Source organism: Nomascus leucogenys, chromosome 14, assembly GCF_006542625.1.
Source record: "Nomascus leucogenys isolate Asia chromosome 14, Asia_NLE_v1, whole genome shotgun sequence".
In the NCBI taxonomy this organism is placed as follows: Eukaryota; Metazoa; Chordata; class Mammalia; order Primates; family Hylobatidae; genus Nomascus; species Nomascus leucogenys.
In genome coordinates this window covers 91,357,179-91,377,682 of record NC_044394.1, presented here as the reverse complement: position 1 = coordinate 91,377,682, position 20,504 = coordinate 91,357,179, and positions in this window count along the sequence as shown.

The following is a 20,504-nucleotide window of genomic DNA, read 5'->3' as shown; positions in this document are numbered from 1 at the left end:
GACCTCCCCAGGCCCATCAGTATCATGAAGAGTATTTGAAGTGACAGCCACTGAGTACTGAAGGACTACCATGGTCAAATACATCAGCTCCAATTCTCCACAACTCTTAAAGAGCGGGACTTGCATCCCCATTCTCCTGATAAGAAAACCGAGGCCCAGCGGTGAAGGAACTTGCCCAAACCGCCCAGCTGGTCAGCGGCAGAGCCAGACTTCAACTGGGTCTGAAATGTGCTCATGCCAGCGTGCCCTATAGACAGCGACAGGACTTCCACCTCCGCCACAGCCTGGCATGGCCCTGTTTAAGTTTCGGTGCTGCAGAAGGAGTAGCACTCAAATATAAAATTTTCTTTTTTAATTATCAGCAAGGCAAATTACTTCTATAGAAGGGTGCGCCCTTACAGATGGAGCAATGGTGAGCGCACACTTGGACAAAGGAGGGGAAGGGGGCTCTTATCCCTGAGGCACGTGGCCCCTGCTCCTGTGTCGTTCCCCTATTGGCTAGGGTTAGACCGCACAGGCTAAACTAATTCTGACTGGCAAACTTAAAGAGAATGATGGGGTGAGTGCTTTGGCAGGAGTCAGGGCAGAGCAGGTAACAGGTAATCTGAATGAGTTAGGGTGGAGCAAGTGATCAAATGAGTTAGGGTGGAGCAGGTGATCAGAATGATTCAGGGTGGAGTACGTAATCAAAAAAGGTTGCTTTACGAGAAAGTTAAGTTTAAAAGTAGAAGGCAAAGAATTGAACATACTGACATATTAATTCTTTGAAAATAAATTTAGAACTCATATCTAATAGCCCTAAGGGGCAGCCAGGCCCGAAAGCCTGGGCTCAGGCTCAAGAGGCCCCTAGCCAAGGCGTTCCCAACGCCACTGGGTTGCAACTCTTGGGAGTTTTCAAGGGTGAACCTTGGGCACTGCCCCCTTCAGACCCATTGTCTGGGAAAAACAGCCACCTGATTGTTGGCCACGATTCCAGATTAATCCTTCACCTGCCTGGCCCCTGCTGGCCACTTGACCCAGTGCCGTGCCCCAGCCAGAGATGTGTCCTTGCAGCCAGCAGCACTTCCTTCAGCATTAATCACATTTACAGCTGGCTCACAGAGCTGGCAGCCTGGCAGATGCAGCTGCGGAGAATGTGGGTCGAGGGGTGGTGGTAAAAAAAAAAAAAAAAAAACTCGCGGAGTCCAGGGAAGGGGGAGGGGGTGTGGGTGGGAATGACGGGAAAGGAACAGGATGTAAGGTCTAACTTTTAAGGGTAATCGTCACAAAGATTGGAGATTGTAGAGAAAACATTTGCAAAAGCATCTAGCCCACTGCCTCCCCTTTCCCAGAGGAAGTCGGTGCCAGAGACCAAGGAGGTAGGGAGGGGGTCTTGGTGCAGAGGGGGCACCAGGAAGGGCTGGAACGGGGCACTAGGTTCTCCGGGCAGGAAGCGACGCACAGAGCCACTGGGCGGAGCGGCCGGAACCCCAGGGGAGCTCCCGCCGCCTGCCAGGCTCTTAGCAGGCTGAGCTCATGCGATTGCCCTGAAGACCCCGAATGGAGATCGCACCGTCCCCCGCCTCACCGATGAGTCTCACTCCACTTTATGGCAGCCTTGCCTCAAGAAATTTCTATTTTCACCACCAAGGGTTGGTCTTGGGCTGCAGCCTTGGATGCTGCCCTCTGGGGACCCCTCTCCTCCTTCCCGACTGGGGAGGAGGAGAAGGCAGGGCTGGGGCGGGTGAGCAGCCGAGGGTCTGCAGGCAGAGCTCCTCACGCATAAAACAGGAGGGCTTTTCCTCCACAGCTAATCAGAACCTCTGGGCCGAAAGACTGCAAATGAAGGGCCTCGTCAAGTCATTCCCTTGCAAATGAAGCTGCGGCTCCGGGGCGCTTTTTCCTCTTTAATACGTCATCAACACCGCAGGTGACCCGGAGCCCGCTGCTCGGCCGGGCAGCTTTTTGGCACATTTCAATTAGCTTGACGGGTGCCTGGTAAACGGCCGAGGCCGGCTGCGGGCACCTGCAATCCCCGACCCCCGACGCCCTCCCCGAGACCCTGGAGACGCGGCTCCGCCCCCACCGGTAATTAGGAGATTCTCAAGGCCTTTGTCCCCAAAGCCCAGCCCAGCGGGAGAGATCAGCCCTGCGGTCCTGCCGCGCTCTCCACCGCCAGCCTCTCGGGATCCGCCTTTAGGGTGTAAGTGGGGCTGGGGAGCCTCGGGAGAGGAAGGGTGGTGTTTGGGGGAGTCCAGGCCAGTTAAGGCAGACGGCTACGGGCCACGTCCGCTGGCAGAGCTCAGCTTCAGATAAACCCAGAGATGAAGAAAACCTCAAGCCACTCACCCTCTGGGTGCCTCAAAGTCATTCTATCTGTAACATAGGCTAATGAAATTACCTACCTTGCAGGGAGTTAGGAGTAAATGAGATGATCTGGGTATAGCCTTTCCCGCAGTATCTGGAACTTAGGAAGTGCTCAGTAGGGGCCAGGCGCGGTGGCTCACTCCTATAATCCCAACACTGGGAGGCCAAGGCGGGCGGATCACCTGAGGTCAGGAGTTCGAGACCACCCTGGCCAACATGGCGAACTCTTGTCTCTACTGAAAATACAAAAAATTAGCCGGGTGTGGTGGCGCACGCCTGTAATCCCAGCTACTCAGGAGGCTGAGGCAGGAGAATCGCCTGAACCTGGGAAACGGAGGTGGCAGTGAGCCGAGATGGCGCCATTGCACTCTGGCCTGGGCGACAAGCGAAACTCCCTCTCAAAAAAAAGAGAAAGTGCTCAATAGATGCTAGCCACAATTTTTGCTAATATTCTATCAGCGCTTTCCCTCAGTGCAGATATCAAACCCACCACAGAGTGTACAGTGATCCTACTATAGAAACAGCCACTTACCGTGAGAGGGAGGATGAATTAACCTCTGTGCTGCTGTTCTTGAGCATAAATAATGTACCTATTTTTGCCTGGCGGGGTGGCTGATGCCTGTAGTCCCAGCACTTTGGGAGGCCGAGGCAGGAGGATCGCTTGAGGTCAGGAGTTCGAGGCCAGCCTGGGCAACATAGCAAGATCCCGACTCTACAAAAAGTAAAAAAATTAGTTGGGCCTCGTAGTGTGCACCTGTAGTCCCAGCTACTGAGGAGGCTGAAGTGGGAGGGCCACGTGAGCTCCTCAACCTCCTGGTTGAAGCTGCTGTGTGAGCTGTGATTGGGCCACTGTGCTCTAGCCAGGGCAACACAGTGAGATCCTGTCTCTAAAAATAAAGTACCTATTTTGTGGGGTTACCTGGGGGACTGACAGATAACAGAGCTCAAGTGCTCTTTAAGGACTTTGAACCAGATTGCTGCATCCAACTCCTGGCCCCACCCCACCTAGCTGTGTGACCTTGGGCAAATTACTTAAAGTCTCTATGCCTCTGTTCCTCCTCTGAGCGTGAGGGCGTGTAGTAGTTCTCACTACTAGGATTATAAGGCATTGCTAGAGAATACTTTTCGTAAAGGAATATCACGGCTCCATCAAATAGAACAAACACGTGTCCATGATTTTATTTAACTCATTAATTCACGAGGGATCCTGCAAGGTGCTACAACCAAGTTCAAAGGAGAATTCAAAGAGCATACCTAAGTAGGCAGTCAGGAACGCGGAAATGAATTTACAAATAGACGCAAAACTGGCCACAAGGCAGGAATCAATTGCATTCCATCCAAAGCTTCCTCCTTGGCACTGAGCTTGGGTGTGAGGACCCCTTGCCAGGGCTTCTGAGGCCAGAGCTCCTGGGGTCATCACGACCTCTCCAGCCATTCCTTTTCAGGACCTGTCACCTTGTAGGGAGCCTCCTAGGACTGGGACACAGGTTCCCCCACCCTCCTAGCCCTGAGGGGTGGATGAGAGAGAGAGAGAAAGAGAGAGAGGGAAAGAGAGAAAGAAAGAGAAAGTGCTCTGAATTCGGATTCTTTTAAAGTGAGGACAAATGACACATTACCATGCTGGGAAATTATCCTGCCCCAAATGGTCACCACTGCTTTAAAATGTTGCCTTGCCTCTGTTCAGAGGGGGGCTTCTCAGTTCACCCAGGAGGGAGAGACCCTCAGAACTCTGCCAGTCACCTTCTCAGGGAAGCCTTTCCTGTCCTCACCTCCCACCTCATCTCAGCAGCCCGACTCTGCGTTGCCAGAACTCCAGGGCTTTTTGTCCTTGCGACAGTTTACTGAGAATGATGTTTTCCCATTTCATCCATGTCCCTACAAAGGACACGAACTCATCATTTTTTATGGCTGCATAGTATTCCATGGTGTATATGTGCCACATTTTCTTAAACACCGCATGTTCTCACTCATAGGTGGGAATTGAACAATGAGAACTCATAGACACAGGAAGGGGAACATCACACTCCGGGGACTGTTGTGGGGTGGGGGGAGGGGGGAGGGACAGCATTAGGAGATATACCTAATGCTAAATGACGAGTTAATGGGTGCAGGAAATCAACATGGCACGTGGATACATATGTAACAAACCTGCACATTGTGCACATGTACCCTAAAACCTAAAGTATAATAAAAAAAAAAAATGGACGAAAGAATCAAGGCTTGGATAACTAACCAGCTCATTTATGGAATGCATGTATACTTTCATAAGGATAATTAGTGTGTGTAATCAAAAGCAAAACCCTTCTGAAAGAAGTCCATCACCAATGCAGATAAGTTACCACTTTGTTTGATTAGTATAAACTATCAAACAATGCAACCCACTGAAAGGGAAATGTGAGACAAATTTCACTCCTATGACCTTAGCTTTGATGAAGGAAAGATTTACACAGCATCCATTGACTCTCTCTGGGAGGAGTGTGGTCACCTTCAAAATCTAAATCCCTAAGTCAAAACCCAAAACCTAAGAGCTGGAAGATTTCTCTGTATTTAAGCAGGCATCCTGTTTTCACTCTGTGGGGATCTAAAAAGAAGCTTCAAAAGGAGACTCTGTGCATGTGTTTACAAACTATAAGAATAAATGCTCAAATATAGAAACAGAAAAAAAAAAAAATAAAAAAAAAAAAGAACTCCAGGGCTTAGCTCAGGCCCTACAGGTGTGGTCTGTCTCCCTGCAATGACCCAGGAGCTCCCTGAGGGCAGGGCTGGGTCTTCATCTCTCCAATGTCTGGCATCATCCTAGCAGGGATGGAGCTCAACACGTAGCCCAGCCACAGTCCCCAATGAATGAGCAAACGCTGAGTCTTGGTTCGAGGCTTGGTTCATGCAGCAGGCTCATGCCTTGGCCCTGGGAAAGCTCCCAGATGAGTAGGGCTGGGCAGAGGTGCAGGGCCCTCAGCCTCTGGCTTACCCCACTCTCTTCCACTCTACTCCACTCCACTCTTGTCTCCTCAATCCACCCCACCTCTGCTAGTTAGAGAAGCTCCTTGGAGATTCCTCTTGAACTTTCATTAATTTCTATTGAATAATTAAAACCAGGAAATTAATACTTTCATCCTAAACCTGAATTGCAGTGTGTGGTTTTTCATAATTATAATTCCACTGTAGCATTAAACCTTCAAGTGAGCCATCCCTCTTGAGGGACAGAGGGGACAAAGAGCTATGTCCTGGGGGCTTAAACACAGTATTTGGCTCAGGATAGGCAGGCAGTAATTTTTAATGGACGGATGGAAGGATACATGGGTGGGTGGAAACAAAGACCTTTCCAGGACCCAGCAACTGATACCCCAAAACATGGCGCTTTGACATGAGGTGGCCTGAAGGTCTCTCTGACCACCCCCCGCCCCCGCCAGTCCTCTGTCTCTCTCAGAGCACAGGATGAAGCCGTTCTCTGAAGTCTACCCAGAAACCAGACCTGCCAAAGAAGGATGCAATTGCCTTCCCTGAGGCTTTTCTTTTCTTTTGAGTTTTTTTCTTTTTGTTTTTTTTTGAGACAGAGTCTCACTCGGTTGCCCAGACTGAAGTGCAGTGACGTGATCTCAGCTCACTGCAACCTCCGCCTCCCGGGTTCAAGTGATTCTCCTGCCTCAGCCTCCCAAGTGGCTGGGACGACAGGCACATGCCACCACCCCCGGCTAATTTTTGTATTTTTAGTAGAGATGGGGTTTCACCACGTTGGTCAGGCTGGTTTCAAACACCTGACCTCAAATGATCTGCCCGCCTTGGCCTCCCAAAATGCTGGGATTATAGGGGTGAGCCACCACACCCAGCCACTTCCCTGAGTTTTCATGACTAACTCATATTGCAGGAAGAAAGACTGCTGTCTGTCAACACACCTAGGCAGACTTGTCACACTGCTCTGTGGGCCCAACAGACTCTGTCCCAGGCCACTATATGTTCTCCAAGCCCACGGAATCCCCCTAAAAATCATCTACCCTCTTAAAACATCCCTCTTGAAATCATGCCCATTTTCCCACCTTCCCTTCCCCTATGACGAAAGGTATATAAGTATCTGCGCTGGACGCGGTAGCTCACGCGTGTAATCCCAGCACTTTGGGAGGCCGAGGCTGGTGGATCACCTGAGGTCAGGAGTTTGAGACCAGCCTGGCCAACATGGTGAAACCCTGTCTCTACTAAAAATATAAAAAATTAGCCAGGCATGGTGGCAGGTGCCTGTAATCCCAGCTACCTGGGAGGCTGAGGCAGGAGAATCGCTTGAACCCGGGAGGCGGAGGTTGCAGTGAGCTGAGATCACGCCATTGTACTGCAGCCTGGGGGATAAGAGTGAAACTCTGTCTCAAAATTTAAAAGAAAAAGGTATATAAGTATCTGTAAGCCACCAAGTTACTGGGTGATCATTCTACAATTCCCCCGTGCTATGCACATTAAATTGTGAACACCATTAATCTGCCTTTGGTCAACTGATTTTCAGCGAAGCTCCACCCCTATAATCCCAACAGCCAAGAGAGCTGTTTGGAAGCTTCTGAAATTAGGGCTGACACCTCTGCTTCCTGGGCTTTGTTTCTTTCATCGAAATGAAATTGAAATTGCAGGATACTGAGAGGCAGGAACCTGGTCAAAGAGGCTTTGCTTTTCCTGTATTCCTTTCTTTTTGAGACAGAGTCTTGCTCTGTCATCCAGGCTGGAGTGCAGTGGTACAATCTTGGCTCACTGCAACCTCTGCCTCCTGGGTTCAAGTGATTCTCCTGCCTCAGCCTCCCAAGTAGCTGGGATTACAGGCACCCACCACCACACCTGACTAATGTTTGTTTGGTTGTTTGTTTTTAGCAGAGATGGGATTTCACCATGTTGGCCAGGCTGGTTTCGAACTCCTGACCTCAGGTGATCCGCCCACCTTGGCCTCCCAAGTGTTGAGATTACAGGCGTGAGCCACCGTGCCTTTTCTTCGCTTTTCCTGTATTCCTACCCAGTGCCAGGCCACCTCACATCCAGGTGTTCCCTGCCCTGCGTCCAGCCTTGCCCGAAAGGTGGGATTCCTCAAACATGGCATCTGTTCCGGGCTCTGGAACGGGCTGACTGATGAGAGGAAGCAGAAAGGTTTGGTCTGCAGCCCACAGCCTGGACCCTCGGGGACAGCCAGGAGATTGCTCTCGCAGGTGTGGACACCCTTCTGATCCCGATTACTACCTCTCTCGCTCCTGGGAGGAATTGGGGTTCCACCATGTCACCCTCATGGAGCTTTCGTTAGCCTTGTTTGGGATACAAAGGGATAAGTGTCCCCTGATTTTAGAGAAAGATCAAGAGCCAGTGAACAGGATTTCCCATCAAGGGACGTGGAGCAGGGCACCTGCAGATGGTCCACATGCTCGTGGCTGATGGCAGCCCGCCTCCGGGAGGGGCCCGCACACCTTTCCCCCAGGAGGAGGGAAGGACCCAGTCATTATCCAGAGTCAACGACGAGTCCCAGCCTCATGTTGTGGGTTGGGGGCAGCAGTGGTTTCTAAAGGGGTCTCCACAGGAAGAGGGTAAGGCTGACACAGGCAGGAAAGCAGGGAGAGAAGCCGGTGGGAGAGAGATGGGAAATGAGTGGGATGTAGCCTCTAAGGTGAAGCTCCTAGGCCCACCTTGGGGGCTCCTGACAGGTGGGAGATGCGGAGGGAGGGCTCTCCAGGCTCCACCTGCCCTTGTGTAAGTCAGGATGCCCAGAGTTTTTTTTGTTTGTTTTGTTTTTTTGAATGGAGTTTCGCTCTTGTTGCCCAGGCTGGAGTGCAATGGCATGATTTCGGCTCAACGCAACCTCCACCTCCCGGGTCAAGTGATTCTCCTGCCTCAGCCTCTCGAGTAGCTGGGATTACAGGCATGCACCACCAAACCGGCTAATTTTGTATTTTCAGTAGAGACAGGGTTTCTCCATGTTGGTCAGGCTGGTCTCGACCTCCTGACCTCAGGTGATCCACCTGCCTCGGCCTCCAAAAATGCTAGGATTATGGGTGTGAACCACCACGCCTGGCCAGGCTTTTCAGGGCAGTGCTCCCACCTGGCCAATCAGAAGCCACCGGGAGCCACATACCTCACCACCAGCCATCTAAGCGCCTCTCCATGGTGGGGCCCTCCCCATAGACACTGAGCTCTTTGAGGATGAGGAAGGCTGTTTCCCACTGTATCTCGAGGGCCACCTACAGGGCTGGAGTTCAGCAACTCTTAGAGAGAACGGGTCTGATCCTCCCTCCCCACTCCCTGCTCTGCTCCACCCATGCTAGTCTCTTTCCTCCATCTTGCACCTGCCTCAGGACCTTTGCACAGGCTGTTGCTGCCTGGATGCTCGTCCCTTTGGCTCACTCCCTCATTTCCTGCCCAAATGTCATCTCCATGAGATCGCCCTGGAAACCCAGGACTACCTTCCCACCTTCCACACTCCCTCGCCCTCTTGCTATAATTTTCTCTATGGCATGTATTAAATATTTGTTTATTGTCTGTCTTCTGCCAACTGCATTATAAGCTCCCCGAGAGCAAGCATCTTCTTCTGTGCACAGCTGTGTCTCCAGAGTGCTGCTTGCGGGCAGCAGGTTCTCAATAAACTCTCAATGGATGAATGAATGAATCACCATCCCTGGCCAGGGAAGGAGCACAGGGCATTGGGCCTAATAGGGGAAACCTGTTCCCTTTAGACTCTGCTGGCACGCAGGGGCCAATGGCCTGAGTTTGGCACCAGGGATTTCATCCTCTCCCTCGGTAGCAAATGGTCACCTGCTTCCAGGCCATCCTATTCCCTCTCTGCTGGTGGCCACGGCTGCACCAGCCCTCTCAGACTGAAGGCCCACTCTGATCTTTGGGACCACACTCCTCCAGGTCCTCCCCATGCTTTCCGGCTGTACCCTCACCCTCAGGACGAACCTCCCCACCTCCTCCCATCATCTCAGGCTCCATCTGCAAAGTTGGGATCAGAGAGAGGCCCAGACTGTGATGGGCAACCGAGCCAGTTTTCATTTCAAATCGAAGTTTAAAAGATGCCACTTTTAATTATGCTTGAGTGCAGCATACCCTGAGGCCTTTTGTGGTAAATGGCTCTCAATAATCCCAGTTGATTCATTAATTATTATTATTTTCTTAAGTAGTGGCAAGGGGAGGCAGGGCCCTGCTCAGACCGCAAGTCGCACGTTGACTGTCAAATCCTTGATGAGCAGGCTCTGAGGAGCTGCCTGTGCCCGCTCCAGTCTGGCTCGCCTGGGCCTGGGCTGGGGTGCCAGGAGCGCTCTGGACTGAGGCGGGGCTTCCAGAGTGTGGGGCAGGGCTGGGGCAAAGGAGGGCCTGGAGGAGCCACGGGCCACAGCAGACAAAAAAAACCTTCCACCAGGGTGGCACTTCACCTTCGGGAACCTCCTTCCCTGGATAATGAAGACTTCTGTCTTCAGCAAAGTGGGGAAGAAAAGAGAATTACCATTACCACGAGCCAAGGCACCTGACACGTGTGGTCAGTGGTGAACTGGTAAACTCGCTCTCCAGAAACAAAACAATCATCTAACATTTCTTTCTTCCTTTTTTTTTTTTTTGATACAGGATCTCACTCTGTCACCCAGGCTGGAGTGCAGTGGCACAATCTTGGCTCACTGCGGCCTCAACCTTGCAGGCTCAAGTGATCTTCCCACCTCAGCCTCTTAAGTACCTGGGACTACAGGCGCACACCACCATACCTGCCTAATTTTTGTATTTTTTGTAGAAATGGGGTTTCGCCATGTTGCCCAAGCTGGTCTCGAATTCCTGAGCTCAAGTGATCCTCCCACTTTGGTCTCCCAAAGTGCTGGGATTACAGATGTGAGCCACTGCACCTGGCCTACCATTTCATTGTTTATAATTCTATAATATTCCACTGTAGGGGCATACAGGTCCCTTAACTTATCAGTTCCTTACTACTGGGCCATTTCCCACTTTTCATTATTCTAAACAAATTTGATGAACAGGCTTTTGCATAGATATCTACCCATACCGTCATTCACTTACCTAGGTGACATTTCTAAAGGTGAAATTAACTGATAAAGGATGTGTGTTTTTAAGGCTTTGATGCACATTACTTAACTAACCTCAGGAAAAATGGTGATAAATTATACCCCAAGGCCAGCACTTTGGGAAGCTGAGATGGGCGGATCACTTGAGGTCAGGAGTTGGAGACCAGCCTGGCCAACATGGTAAAACCCCACCTCTACTAAAAATACAAAAATTACTGGGTGTGGTGGCGGATGTCTGTAATCCCAGCTACTAGGGAGGCTGAGGCAAGGGAATCGCTTGAACCCAGAAGGTGGAGGCTGCAGTGAGCCGAGATCACAGCACTGCACTCCAGCCTGGGCAACAGAGTGAGACTCAGTCTCAAAAAAAAAAAAAAAAAAAAAAAAAAAAAATATATATATATATACACACACACACCCCATGGATGGCTATTTATAGGGGATCACACTGATCTTTATATACAAGGTGAGAACAAGGCAAAATGCAAATAAGAAAAAGTCCTGAATTCTAGTACTTGCCAATTTCCATGGTGTAATAGTCCCACCCTGGCCAGTTTGGAGACACTAACAATTTAACAACTGGCTTTTGCAAAATTCCTGAAAATCTAACAACCATCTCTGGGAGCTCACGGGAGCTGACCCCAGCACCTTAGTGTGTGTAATGAGATTTACTCCTTCTCTGAAAGGAGGTCATGGTGAGTAATTTTATCTGTCAACTTGACTGGGCCGTGGGGTGCTAAGGTACTGGTCAAACATTCTGGGTGTTTCTCTGAGAGTGTTTCTGGATGAGATTAACATTTGAAGGCTTGGTGCAGTGGCTCATGCCTGTAATCCCAGTACTTTGGGAGGCCAAGGTGGCCAGATCGCTTGAGCTCAGGAGTTCAAGACCAGCCTGGGCAACACGACAAAACCCTGTCTCTACTAAAAATACAACAATTAGCTGGGCGTGGAGGCGCATACCTGTAGTCCCAGCTACCTGGGGGGCTGAGGTGGGAGGATCACTTGAGCCTAGGAAGTTGAGGCTGCAGTAAGCCATGCTCACACCAGTGCACTCCAGCCTGGGCAACGGAGTGAGACCCTGTCTCAAAAAAAAAAAAAAAAAAAGAAGTGAAAAAGGGAGGCAGCAGAGTCAGCATCAGAGGAATGAGATACAGGAAGGAGTCGACTGGTCATTGCTGGCTCTAAAGATGCAGGAAGGGGTCGAGAACCAGGGAGTGCAGGCAGCCTCTAGAAAACAGAAGAAGAAAATGGATTCTCCCATACAGCCGCCAGGAGGGACGCAGGCAGCCCTGCTGACACGTTGATTTTAGCCCAGTGAGGGCCGTTCTGGACTTCTGATGTTCACGACTGTAAGATATATTGTGTTATTTTATGCCACTAAATTTGTGGCCATTTGTTCCCAAGACGGTGGTATTGTACCCATTTAACCGGGTGATGGAACAAAATTTCAGAGATGTAAACTCTGTGGGTCACAGCTAGTGATGGGGCCCAAAACAGGGTTTGACCCCAGGGCTGTCTGACTCCATGGCCCACGTTCTTTGGTGTATCCCAGAAGAGAAGCCACTCTTTACATGAAAGCACCTCTGTGAAGGTTAACAACTTCGTCCTATGTCAGGCACGGGAACTGCATAGCCTTTCTTTATGAAACACCAGAAAATAAAATAAACCGGCCGGTCGTGGTGGCTCTGTCACCCTAGCACTTTGGGATGACAAGGCGGGCAGATCACTTGAGGTCAGGCGTGTGAGATCAGCCTGGCCAACATGGCGAAACCCTGTCTCTACTAAAAATACAAAAAAAAAAAAAAAAAAATAGCCAGGAGTGGTGGCAGGCGCTTGTAACCCCAGCTAAGTGACAGGCTGAGGTAGGAGAATTGCTTGAACCCAGGAGGTGGAGGTTGCAGTGATCCAGGATCGCGCCACTGCACTCCAGCCTGGGTGACAGAGCATGAGACTTAGTCAAGAGAAGAGAAGAAAAGCAGAGGGGAGGAGGGGGGAGAAGAAGAGAAAGGAAAGGAGAGAAAGGAAGGAAAGGAAAGGAAAATGGAAAGGAACCACCACACGCATCCACATCCAGCTTAAGGCAGAGATGAGCTTGCAGGAAGGAGGGGAAGCCCAAGGGCTGGAGTGAAGCAGGAGCTGAAAATCAGACAGTGGCCACGTGAGTGTGGCCAGTGCAGGCCGAGGCTTCCTGGTCCTGGGGTCCAGGGCTTGGACTCTGACTAATCCATGGAGATGAGAGGTGTGGCCTTGGGGATGGACATGCAGGATCAAGACCCCTGCATAAAGCCAGGCCCCTTCAGGACTGCGGCCTCCGTGGAAGGACAGAGCAAAAACACTCATCCCCAGCACGGGGAGATGGGGAGAGGGGCCTGCCACTGTGGGAGAAGGAAGATCGGAGACATTGGCAGAGCAGTCTCCAGAACTGATTAAAACCAGGCACCAGCAGATTCAGGAAGCCCACTTGAGTCCTCAGCAGGCCCCAGCCCTGGACACAGGGGCTCAGGACACAGCCACTAGACAGGAGACTGTACCCTCCGGGCCTAGTGCCTTACCAAGCACTGCTCCTGGGAGAATGTTTGCTGAACGGATGGCGATGGGGAGAGGGAAAAGAGGGGAAACTGAGGGTGTCTAAATCCAGCTTGAGACAAGCCCGGGGGATTCATAGTCTCCACCCACCCTCCACCTTCTGAGGCCCAAGGATGGGGTGGGCACCAGCATGGGCCTGGGGGAGCCATGGGGGCCAGGGGTATCTGCTGTGGGCTCAAGGAGCCCTCCCAGGGCTCAGACCCCAGCCTAAAACTCTCCCAGCACTCCAAAAGCCAAATCCCACCCAGCTCTGGGCTGCTCCATGGGGCCCCAGACTGGAAAAGACCCCCCGCAAAGGGTCTCTAAGGAAGAGGCGGCTGGTGGTCAGGCCTGGGCAGCTGTGGGAGCTGAGAGTTTAATGGGGAGAATGTGCTCTGTTGGCTTCACGCTCCAACATCAGGGGGAACCAGCTGCACCGTTTCCCCAGAACCACGGTCTCTTGAGCCCAATATTCAAATATATGCAGACGTCGGAGCCTGGACTATTTTTAGCTGAGACTCGGAGGGAGATGATCTCAGGCTGACTGGGGAGAGAGGGGACCAGTCCCAGAGGAGCGCAGAATCAACCTAAAAAGTCAGGCTTGGGGACCACCCCCTTCTCCTGCAGTAAGCGCCTGGATTCTTCACCCCAGGTACCCTGAAGGTCTGTGTTGTGGGTGTTTATTTGGGGCGGGGGGACTGGTATGCATCCCTGGGGGGCTGCGTTCTTTTTCTTTCGAGGCTTTTTTCAGCAAACACTTTGCTTTTCTGCGAAAAGATAAAGCAGGCTGCATACTGGAGCCAGCGGCCTGGCTAGGGGAGCGTTTAACTCCTGACTCAGGATGCGCGGCTTGGCCTCTTATTATCTTGAAAGGCAGCAGAAGTCTGACCCCTTCTGTATGCGCTTCCCATGGCTGTTATAGTAACTTACCACAAGCTGTGGCTTAAAACCACAGGAGCGTATTTCCTCACAGTTCTGGAGGCCAGAAGTCCAGCATCAGGGTGCCAGCAGGGCCGTGTTCCCTCTGAAGGCGCTAGAGAAGGGTCCATCTTTGCCCTCCCAGCTTCCGGCGGTCACCAGCAGTCCTTAGTATTTGCTGGGGCAGCTGCATGGCTCTGATCTCTGCCTCTGTCTTCACAGGGATTTCTTCCCCGTGTGTCCCTGGATCCTCTTCTGATAGGGACACCAGTCATTGGACTTAGGGCCTATGCTAATCCAGTCTGGCCTCATCTCAAATTGATGAGCATCTGCACACGCCCTATTTCCAAGTAAGATCCTATTCACAGACACCAGGGGTGCCCTCAACGCATCTTTTGCGGGGGAACATAATTCAACCCACGGCATCTTCTGTGTTGTTCCTCCCAAGGACAGCCACCCCCCAGCAGCTGCGGTGAGAAGTTCCCCCAGGTTTGGGGTTTCCAATCTTGGGTGGCAGCAGGCTGGGAGCCACGGACCGCTGGAGCCTTACTGTGCTCTCCTGCCAGGAGGGGCAGCAGCTCCTTGCCCTGGAGACAGCGTGGCTCCTGAGAGCAGCTGAGTGTCTTACAGTCATCAACAGCCATCTCAGAGGCAGCACCTGGAATCTTACCTGCCTTACCGCCTTTAGTCCTCACAACACCTGCGTCCCAGGATTACGTCCCTTATTCTACAGAGGAGGAAGCTGAAGTGCAAACTAAGAGGAGGTTCCGCAGCAGCAGGTGGGGGTGCCGGGTGCCAGCCTGGCAAGGAGTTCGGTGCTCTTGCGAGGACCGTGACAGGGCTTTCACCCCATCTTCCCTTCCGAGCCCGGTTTGTCGGGATGGGGAGGTGGGGTCTGCAGCTGCACAGCCAAGGAGGAGCAGGGCAGCCTCACCCTAGCACCGTCCTGAAAAGAGGACCCGCCCCCTTTAAGGGAATACGTTGATTCCCTTTTAGAGAGTGCTAGGCCAGTACACGGAGGAGCCAGTGTGGCCAGGCAGAAAGGGGTGGATAAACCTAAACCCTACGGACCTCTTTTTTGACACCCCAAACTGCCTGGGCTCTTGCCTCCCAGAAGTCAGATCTTCCCCAGGGGAGGGTGTGGGAAGGTGTGGGGTTAGGGAACATGCGGGGTCTTTGGGAGCCTTCTAAGTCAGCCAAGGGAGTTGGGGCAGCTGCAGGGCCAGAGCACGGGGAAGGCAAGTCCACCAGGTCTAGCTGCTCGGCCTCCAGCCCCGCCAGGCCCAGCTAAGAGGGTGCCTTGGCTGCCAAGAGAAGAACCTAGGGTGAGAACTGCCTCCTGGACCTCCACAGGCAGCTGGCCTCCTACAGGCCTGCTGGGACCTGGGACCCCATCCTCTCTGCTGCCCTCCAGCTTCCCTGGCTCTGGGGGACAGAACTTGTTACCAGCCTCCCACTCATGTTATTTCTCCTGCCCTTGAACTTCAGGACTGTCTTGGAGCCAGCCGAGGCCTGTTTGCATCCTATGCCCCCAGGTCCAGCTGGATCCCTCGCCTTTTCCTCCACTGGGTTCAGCCTAGTGGACCCTGGGCTGCAAGAGAAGTTGCTTCAGCCCAGGGGCTGGGGCTGGAGGCCAAGGCTTCAAATGAGGCCTCCCCAAGTTGGTACTCAACCTCCTCTCCCTCCTTGGAGGGCAAAGCCACGAGGGCTGCAGAGAGGAGCTAGCCAGGTATGATGGGTAAGTGCAGTGGTTCACAGTAGAACCACATTAGACACATAGAGGAGTGCTTTATGAAACGCTGATGCCCAGCTGGGTGCAGTGGCTCATGCCTGTAATCCCAGCACTTGGGGAGGTCGAGGTGGGAGGATCACTTGAGCCTAGGAGTTTGAGACAAGTCTGGGCAACATAGTGAGACCCCCCCCACCCCCAACTCTATGAAAAAATTAGCCCGGTTTGGTGATGCACACCTGTGGTCCCAGCTACTCAGGAGGCTGAGGTGGGAAGATAGCTTGAGCCCAGAAGTTTGAGGGCTCCAGCCTGGGTGACAGAGTGAGACCCTGACTCTAAAAATAAATTTTTTTATTTTTGAGACGGTGTCTCAACCTCCACTTCCTCGGCTCAAGCGATTCTCCTGCCTCAGTCTCCCGAGTAGCTGGGATTACAGGCGGGCACCACCACGCCCAGCTAATTTTTGTATTTTTAGTAGAGATGGGGTTTCACCATGTTGGCAAGGCTGGTCTCGAACTCCTGACCTCAAGCGATCTGCCCGCCTCAGCCTCCCAAAGTGCTGGGATTACAGGTGTGAGCCGCCCTGCCTGGCCCCGCCTGGCCCCGCCTGGATATTTTGGGTTTTGGTTTAATTGGCTCCCCAGGTGAGTCCATGGACTGAGGGGCTTCATCACACCTGTTTCCTCACCTGTGAGTGCGGAGGGGCGGTCACCTGGGAGGGTGCTGGTGAGGCCGGCCCGTGCCTGCCCTTCCCTCCACCGTTTAGAGTTGGGCCAGGGCTGAAGGAGGCATGGCCAGCTTCAGAGGAAGGCGTGGGAGCCGCAGCTCTGCCTGGCACTGACATCTGGGCTGCAAATTCTTTCTAATTTTCAACTTCTCCCCCCCTACTGCCAGCCAGCCCCTCCAGCTTCATTTAAAAGTTCAGACAGGATTCAAAAGTAGGCTGATATATAAAGACCTATTAAAACTCAACACTAAGAAAACAACCGAATTAAAAAATGGGCAAAAGACCTGAACAGATACCTCGCCAAAGACGATACACAGATGGCAAATATATATGTCACGTCATATGTCATCAGGGAAATGCAAACTAAAACAGCAATGAGATACCACTGCACATCTATCAGAATGGCCCAAATCCAAAACACTGACAACCCCAAATGCTGGTGAGGCTGTGGAGCAACAGGAATTCTCATTCAGGGCTAATAATACAAAATGCTACAGCCACTTCGGAAGACAGCTTGGCGGTTTCTTACAAAGCTAAACATACTTTTACCACATGATCCAGCAACCGTGTTCCTTGGCATTTACCCGAATTAGTTGGAAATTTTGTCCAGGAGCTTCTAGGCAGCTGAACATGTGGAGATTCCTGGGAGGTGGCTGTCCAGGGACAGCATGGAAGTTCCGTGTCCTCCGCCCCCCTCATACCTCGCCCTACGCATCTCTTCATCTGTATCCTTTGCAAAATCCTTCACAATGAACCGGTAAACCTAGGTATAGCCATGCGACTAAGCTCTGGCCAATGGAGCACAATCAGAAGTGGCACGAGCTGACTCCCCCTCTCCTTTTTCTCTTTCATTGGATGGAAGGAGGCCTTAGAAGCGAGCCATCTTGGACCGGATGAGGACAACAGTCCAGAAATGCGGGAAGACCAAGATGCATCTTTGGCAGATTATATTTTCCAAAGATAGAGGCAACACTATATCCCATTCCACGAGCACTTCTTCTGCTGTGACTTTGACACCCCTCCCGTTGAGAGGTGGCATCTATGTCCCCTCCTGATGAGCTGCAGCAGGAGGACCTTGGTGACTGTCTTGACCGATAGAGTATGCCAGCATTGACGGCACGTGGCTTCCAAAGCTAGTTCAAAAAAATGCCTTTCACTTCCACCTTGTTCTCCTGGGATGTTCACTCTTGGAACCCAGCCACCATGCTGCAAGGAAGCACAAGAGTCCCTGGAGAGGCCTACGTGGATGGGAACCACGGCCCCCAGCCCAAATCCCCTGCTGAGCTCCCCAGCTGACAGCACCAACTTGCCAACCACATGAGTGAGCTGTCCTGGAAGTGATTCTCCAGCCTCGGAGCGAGCCACCTGAGCTGATGCCATGTGAAGCAGAGACAAATTACCTCCACCAAGCCCTGCCCAAATTGCAGAGCTGTGAGCAAAATAAATGACTGTGACTGTTATAGGCAGAAAAGAAAATGGATTCCACTCAAAAACTTGGATGTGAACATTCATAGCAGCTTTATTCAGAACTGCCAAAACTTGGAGGCAACCAAGATGTCCTTCAGTAGGTGAATTTGTAAAAAAACTGTGATCCATCCGGACAATGGAATATTGTTCAGTGCTAAATGGAAATGAGGCACCGAGCCATGAGAAGATGCAGAGGAATCTTAGATGCATGTTACTAGAAGAAAGGAGCCAATCTGAGAAGGCTACAGACTGTAGGGCTCCAACTACCTGATGATCTGGAAAAGGCAAAACTATGGAGATGGTCGGAAGATCAGTGGTTTTCCAGGGTTAGGAGGAGGCAGAGAGGATTTTTAGGGCAATGGAACCACTCTGTATGGTGCCATAATAGTGGATACATCTCATTAAAGATTTGTCAAAACACATAGAATACACAGCACCAGGAGTGAGCCCTAATGTGAACTGTGTTTGGCTGATGATACGTCAGTGTAGGCTCATAGATTGGAACACACGGACCACTCTGGTAGGGGATGTGGATGGTGGGGGTGGCCTGTGTATGTGGGGGAGGTGGCATATGGGAAATCTCTGTACTTTCCACCCAACTTTGCTGTGAACATAAAACTGCTCAAAAAAATAAAGTTGTTTGTTTGTTTGTTTATTTATTTTTTTTTTTGGAGACAGGGCCTCACTCTGTCACTCAGGCTAGAGCGCGGTGGTGCAGCATGATCACAGTTCACTGTAGCCCAGACCTCCCAGGCTCAAGTGATCAAGCGATCCTCCCACCTCAGCCTCCCGAGTAGCTGGGACCACCGGCACTTGCCACCACACTAGCTGATTTTTAAGTAATTTTTGTAGGCCGGGCGCAGTGGGTCATGTGTGTAATCCAGCACTGGGAGGCCAAGGCGGGTGGATCACCTAAGGTCAGGAGTTCAAAACCAGTCTGGTTAACATGGCGAAACCGTGTCTCTACTAAAAATACAAAAATTAGCTGGGCGTGGTAGCAGGTGCCTGTAATCCCAGTAATCCCAGCTACTCGGGAGGCTGAGGCAGGAGAATTGCTTGAACCTGGGAGGCGGGGGTTGCAGTGAGCCGAGATCACGCCACTGTACTCCAGCCTGGGTGACAGAGTGAGACTCCATCTCAAACAAATAAAAATCACAATTTTTGTAGAGATGGGTTCTTGCCATGTTGCTTAAACTCCTGGGCTTAAGTGATCCTTCTACCTCAGATTCTTCCACCTTGGCCTCCAAAAACGCTGAGACAACAGGCGTGAGCCACCGCACCTGGCCTTTTTTGTTGTTGTTGTTCCCCTAACTAGGCTCAGTTCCTAAAAGAAGGCCTTGGCCAGGTTTCTGAGCCCTACCCCCCTCCTGCTGGACAAGACCATGGAAAATGCCTGGCTCAGCTATTCTTTTCTCGGCCTCTTTTAAGCAGCACAGCAGAGAGGGACAGAGGCAGAGACAGAGAGGGACTGAGAGCTGGGCTCTGCCTCCAGCTGTACGATATGGACCAGGCCCCTGTTCTCTTCGGGCCTCCATCTGTAAAATGAGGGGACAGGAGGAATTCTGATGGCCTGTGGCTTTGATCTCTGTGAGCAGATTTGGTTGTATGAGGTCTCTCACCTGACATTACATGCTGGAACAGAAGAAAATGGCCACAGTCACTATTAAAAACTGCTTCCAAGTTATTGGTACTCTCATGTTTGAAATCCCTACTAGTACCTGCTTGGTCTAGAGCAGCTGTTCTCAAAGTGTGGGCCCTGGCCCCCTGTAGTAGCAGCAGCACCCAGAGGTTTTTTCTGTTTTTGTTTTTGTTTAGAGAGATGAGGTCTGTGTTACCCGGGCTGGTCTCTAACTCAAGCACCGGCCTCCCGAGTGCTGGGATTACCGGTGTGAGCCACCATGCCTGGCCTTTTTCTTTCTTCCTTTTTTTTGAGACAAGGTCTTGCTCTGTTATCTGGGCTAGAGTGCAGTGGCACAATCATGGCTCACTGCAGCCTCAAACTCCTAGGCTCAAACCATCCTCCCAGCTCAGCCACCCGAGTAGCTGGGAACACAGGAGCATGCCACCAGCCTTGGCTTTTTTTTTTTTTTTTTTTTTTGTAGAAACAAGGTCTCATTATTTGTCCAGGCTGGTCTCAAACTCCTGGGCTCAAGCAATCCTCCCGCCCACCTGGAGAGCTTATTAAAGACTCAACTCCCAGGGCCCAACCCCAGATCTGCTGAATCAGAAACTCTGCCGGTGGGGGCCAGCAACATGTGTTTCAGTAAGCTCAGGAATCCGGTGGTTCTGATGCCAAAATTTTACAGCCACTGGCCTGGAACAGGGTGTGTGAAGCTTGGCGCTGCTGACGCTCCAGGCCAGACCATCCTATGTGGTATGGCTGTCCTGTGCACTGGAGGATGCTGCCAGCATCCCTGGACTCTAACCCCACTGGAGGCCAATAGCACGCCACCCCTGTCTCAAGTCACAACAATCCAAAACAATGCCAGCTGTCCTCTGGGGAACAAAACTGCCTCAGTGGAGAACCCTTGGTGGGAAGGAAGGCCCTGATTGTGCAGTGACTCAAATACAGGATCACATAAAACCTGGAGCGAAGGCCGGGCGCGGTGGCTCATGCCTGTAATCCCAGCACTTTTGGAGGCCGAGGCGAGTGGATCACCTGATGTCCGGAGTTTGAGACCAGCCTGGCTAACATGGCGAAACCCCGTCTCTACTAAAAATATAAAAATTAGCT